Below are 6,044 nucleotides of genomic sequence, written 5' to 3'. Positions count from 1 at the left end.
GCTGGGCTCTTACCCTTGCCCTCTAAAACTGATCGGGGAAGAGGGTAGAGATGGATGTCCTCGTCTGGAGCAAACTCCCAATTTCCCGAGGTAATAAGATAGTCATCTCCAGCCCCCTTGTTGGAGTCTGGGAGGTCGGCTACGATTTTGAATTCTGTAGACCTCGGCTTAAGATAATAAATGAAGCCTTTTTCTTTCAAGTTCAGGGCACACATGGTGTAACAATACTGTATATCGGCTAGGGTGATCCTAACATTTTCTTGTCTAGCTAAGGCAATAATACCAAAAATCACTCGATAAGAATTGATTGCCAGTTGCATGGGGTTCAACTTATAATAATGAAGGATCTCGCGAAAAAGGATGTTGAGTGGGAGTCGGAGTCCATACTCAGTAAAAGCTACAATGGGAAGGGACATGACGTTTTCTGTAGGCATGATGGAGTTATTATCCCCAGCTAGTCTCAGATGGACATCGGCAGGGATGGAGAACTCCTGCCTAAAGTACTCAAGTTTGGTCGGGGTGTCTACCCTATGTCTCCACATACCCATGATATCAGCCTGAATTAGAAGGGTTGAAATTCAGAAAGGAGATGTTTCTTGTTGATGGGACCTCGGCAAAGACCTAGGTTTAGGCTAATATAGAAATTTGAAAGGAATATTTCAGTTTTGCCCTAAATCGTGGATTCTACAAACAAATCCCAAACCTAAAGCTATTGTGGGGATATATTTTCTGAGTACCAACACGTGGCAAGGTGACGCCGACGTGTCAGCCGAGGTGCCACGTGTCCTAGTCATGACGCTGAGGTGATCTCGGCAAGGCCGAGGTTATCTCCGAAAATATCGAAATCCGAGATAAGTGGATAAGGGACAAGAGTCCTAGAATGAAAAGGGAACTCAACCTGGATGAGGGACAAGAGTCCTAGAATAAGAGAAGACTTCAGTTTGTATTAAGATAAGACTCTTAGAGAGTTTATCCTAATCTTACTGGGAGTCCAAGATTAGTAGTAATCCTCAGTCCATAGAAGTTAGGCTTCTATTAGGACTAGGTTTATGTTGGCTATAAAAGAGAGGCACCCCCATGGGTCTAAGGTATGCTTTTTAGGCTCAAGCTTGTGAGTTGAATAATTGATTATCTTTGAGAGATATACTGACTTGATCGTCGGAGTGCCCCCGGGTGGACGAACCACCGCGGGATTCTTATATTTTTGTTGCAGGTCAGTCAGGTGCCATCTATTCTGCCAGTGCTCTCCAACTGAATTACTGAGTTGGCAGTGTGGTCGGAAAATTTCCCACACACAATTTGGCACTGTCTGTGAGAAAGAAAGAAGAATAGATGGCCAATGACGGACAGAAGGATCAGACTGCAGACAACGCTCCTACTGGGAATGGGAGATCTATCAACCTCGACGTTGAAGGGGACAATAGCAACACAGAAACTCGTAACCAGAGTCACGGAGTGAAAGACGTCAGCCAGGAAGGTGACGCACCAAAGACAACAGATCGAAGCGGATACTACAACGAAGATGACCTCCAGGTATGGAAGGATAGATACCTGCGGAGGAATGAAGACCCTTCCAGAAGAGATGCAAAGATAGGGGGCATGAGCGCTCCCAAGGAGATAACATTCAAGTATAGAAGAACTCATCCTGAGTGAGCAGATCCCGGATTCCAGATCCTGGATCCCGGATTCCAGATCCTGGATCTCGGATCTGAGAAGACATGATCTCAGCCTAAACAAGTAGGCCCGAGAAGACGAGAGCTCAACCTAAGTGAGCAGATCCCGGATTCCAGATCCCGGATCCTAGAAGACATGATCTCGGCCTAAATGAATAGGTTTGAGAAGAGAAGAGCTCAACCTGAGTGAGCAGATCCAATATTCTAACAGACAAGATCTCAGCACTTAAGTCCGAAAAGAGAAGAGCTCAGTGAGCAAATCTCAGATCCCAGAAGATAAAAAAGAAAACACACAAGGTTGGATTGCAGTTAGCCAGGTTGAAGACCTTTTATAAGGTTCGCAAAGGAGTATGTGGAAGCCATGCAGGGGGCAGAGAGAAGAAGAATATGTTTTGGTTAAAATTAAACTATAGACTAAGATCCATGCAAACTTATAACAAGAGTTGTCTACTTTCAGAGGCCATAGTAGGGGGTAGGTTGACAATTTATTAAATTATAATTTTTTTTAATTTTTTTTTTGTGTGGATTTGTTGGATACCAAGTTATAAAATAAATAAATAAAAGATTCTATTTTCAATTTATACTATAGTGCCTTTAGAAAAGAAATCTAACACAAACTTGTAAAATTCAAGTCTAACAACGTAGACAAATTTTGGGAGAAATACTAAAAAGAGAGAAAAAGAACAAACAATTAGAAGTAAGCAATGTTATTGTTATATTGGTTACCCAAGACGGAAAAAATGTTGTGTTGCCCTTAAAGAAGTGTTGCATCCATTGGAGGCAAACCAGTGTGAACAAATAAGCAAATATTAAGGATGTATTTCAGATTAGAATCAATTGATTTACTCACTGTTAATAGCATGTATTTTTAATTGATAACTATATATATATAGGGTTCGTTTGGAAAGTGGGTTGGTTTTTTAGTTTTTTGACTATTTTAGCTTGAGGCTAAAAAGCCTCGTTTGGGAAGGGCTTCTTGGTTTTTTTGGCTTTTGTTGAGAGAAAGAATGTAATAATTATGGGTTGAATGTGACGTTTTGTCTTATTAGATTAAAAAGCCTATTTTGTGTTTTTGTAACTAAAATAGCTTTAAACCCAACCCAACCGAAGCCATATACATATATAACCAAAAAAATCTCAACTTGTGTTAATGTGACTGGCTTTTTTAAAATTATAAATCATCGTAAAAAGGTGTTTTAGATGAAAATAAAATGAAGATAAAAGGGTCACATTTTAGTGTATAATTTTTTTATATACAATATTTATATTTGAATATCATTGCCCTTGTATTTTGTTTAATTCATTGGAATGAAATAGAATGCTCATTTCTTAGTATTCCTACAAAATTACCATCCACTTAACATGGTAAATAATATTTTATTTGTAATATATTTTTTAATTGAGCTAAACATGAAAGTGGACATTCTAGTATAATGATAATTTTATTCAACATTCATTCCAATGAACTAAACACTATTAAGAAAAGAAAAAAAAAATCATTTAATTTACATACCCCGGTCGGTCCTCAGTATTAATTGTATAATTTTTTTATATAAATTTTTTATTTGTATATCATTGTCCTTGTATTATGTTTAATTCACGGGAATTAATGAAATGATCATTTCTTAGCCTTCTTACAAAATTACCATCCACTTACCATGATAAATAATGATTCTATTTGTAATATATTTTTTATTATTTTTTAATTGAATCAAACATGAAAATAAACATTATAATATAATGATAATTTTATTTCACATTTATTTCAATGAACCAAATACTATTAAAAAAAAAAAAGAAGCATTTGATTTACATATCTCCATCGCTCCTCAATATTAATCACTAGGGTATGCCCGTACCTGAAGGCACGGTGAAAATATTGTTGGAATGAAAATGTAATTGAATATAAAATTATTGGGTTAAAATGTGATCTATTCAATTTGTTGGAAAAAAAAAAATTGAGGTAAAAATATAAATAGATGATCCGTATGGTTTGGATCTTCAAATGAATTTCATAATTAGATTTTTTAAAAGAGTTTGTCAAACTTAAAATTTTGTTTGGTTGTATCTATTAAAATTAATTTTTACATATTTAAAATTCAAAACTTACTTTGTTTTGAAATTTCCAAAAATAGTTTTTAAAATTTTAATTTGTATTTTGTTATTTTTAGTGAACTTTTTAATATTTTAATCAATATTTTTCACTTTTCAGATCCACTCAATTTAAATATTTTGCATTATAAAATTTAGAGAGATGGAGAAATTAAAAAAAGTAGACCCTCCTTGCTATAAACTTAACGATAAACTTATAAAAACTGTCCAATTGAATTTAACAATAAGTTTTGCTATAAATTTTTATTTTTAACAATAAGCAAGTATTAATAACAACATTGTGATTGATATAGTATTTGAACTCAAATTCTCAATGCAAAAATCGTTGCGCTTTTGTTTGTCAAATAGAAATTTAAAGGGCGAAAAATGGTATGGTCCATGATTAGTACTGGTAGAAGCAATGTGATGGAAATTGCTATAATTCATCAAGAAAATATGAAAATAGTGATGACACAATTATTACCTTGGCCAAGAAAACATGAAAATAGTAATGACACAAATGCAAAGAAAGACCATATCACCAAATATTTACTATTGTAGTATTTTTGTTTATGTAACCCACTTGCAATTTGCAATAGAAAATAAGCATTTTATTATCCTGGCCAATAACAGTACCCAAATAAATTTCTATATTCCACATTTTTTTAGATGGTGAGTTTTGGTTGAAATAAAGAAGAGAGATCTCATAGCTATAATTTTGCATCAATTTTAATCTAATGATTGAAATCTACCAATTTTTATGGTTTGGTGGTCAATTTATTGTGTAGAAAATTAAATAAATGAAAAATAAATAAATTGTATGCTACTTGGTGAATAAATCAATTTAAACATAAAGTTTCCAAATTTATAGGTAAACAAAATAGTGAAAAGTAAACACATAAATGTTACGTAAAATTCAAGCACAACAAAAGTATAAGATTTTAAACAAACAACAAAATGTGAGTCCCACAACACATATAACGATTCTGGTTTTGACCCGTTATCTATTGTATCCTAGACTCAGGTTGGCATGATTTAGAATAGTTATTCATATCTTGTTTCCCTTGCTTCCCCCATATTTTGGTTATCGGGTTGTAATTGTACGTTTGGAACAGGTTGGTTGCTTGATTTTTTCCAAACCTTGTTGCCCATATATTGGCTCCTTCGCTCGAGTGGACTTCACAAATTTTGTTCCTCTGCTTGAGCGGCCATTTTTGCACTCGAGCAGGATACGTCAACTTTCAGTATTTTTGCAGTTCTGCAAATACTAGGAGGGTGCATTAGACGCTCGAGCGTCCATTCTCACGCTCGAGCGAGGTCCTTCGTCTGCAAAACTTCTGGAAATGTGTATTCTACACTCGAGCTTCGCTTCTTGCGATCGAACGGACCTTTGTGTCTGACACTCGAGTGTCACTTTCCCCGCTCAAACGGACTGCGTGTATATCAGTCCGGGAAGATGACATTTTGAATCACTTTTTCTTCTCTCTCTCTCAAACTTCCCCAAAACATAAATCTACACTTTCGCTCTCTAAAACTCACATTCTTTCTAAGATTTCATCTAGATCCGTTGGGATTTCCACCCTAGTGCCTTTGAGAAAAAGGTAGAGTGCATCAAGATCTTCCTTTTGATTCGATTAAAAGTGGGTTTCGTCGTTCTTGGAATCTCATTCTTGCTTGGCTCATCTTCTTCCTTTGAGGTAGGGATTTTTTCTACACTCTCATATACTTTTTAGCTTAGTTATTTGTTATTGTGTAACAATGATGGGATTTGGGAGTAGTTTGATCAAACTTATGGTTTGGGAGTGAAGTCAAAAAGAGGGGTTTTGGGTGAATATGGGATAAATGAGTTTGGGGATTGAAAATATGTTCATGTTGTGCCTAAATGGTGTACTTTGGTACATGGGTTGATATTTGGAAAAAGAGGGGGGGGGGGGCTTGCCTTGATTGAACCAATTTGCTATTTTGTATAAATAATTGAAATTGATATTGAAAATGTGAAATTGGATGACTCTTAATATAAATGGTGGAATTGAATATGTATTATTTCACACATTTGGAAGTTTTGAATAAATTATCTGTTTGAGATTGAATATCTATTTAGAGATAACTGTATTGAGCTATCGGTGAAGGATAGCTTTGATTGTTGTAGAAATGGCATGTGAATTAGGCAAATTGAAACTAATCTTTTGATGGTTGTCATTGAATATGGCCATGTCTATATACGTTGTACATAAATGATTATTTGGGAGTGGAAAGGGGATGTACTCCATTGTTTGATTT

This window comes from Camellia sinensis, chromosome 3, assembly GCF_055761805.1.
Source record: "Camellia sinensis isolate YWXY chromosome 3, ASM5576180v1, whole genome shotgun sequence".
NCBI lineage: Eukaryota > Viridiplantae > Streptophyta > Magnoliopsida > Ericales > Theaceae > Camellia > Camellia sinensis.
This window is presented reverse-complemented; position numbering follows the sequence as displayed.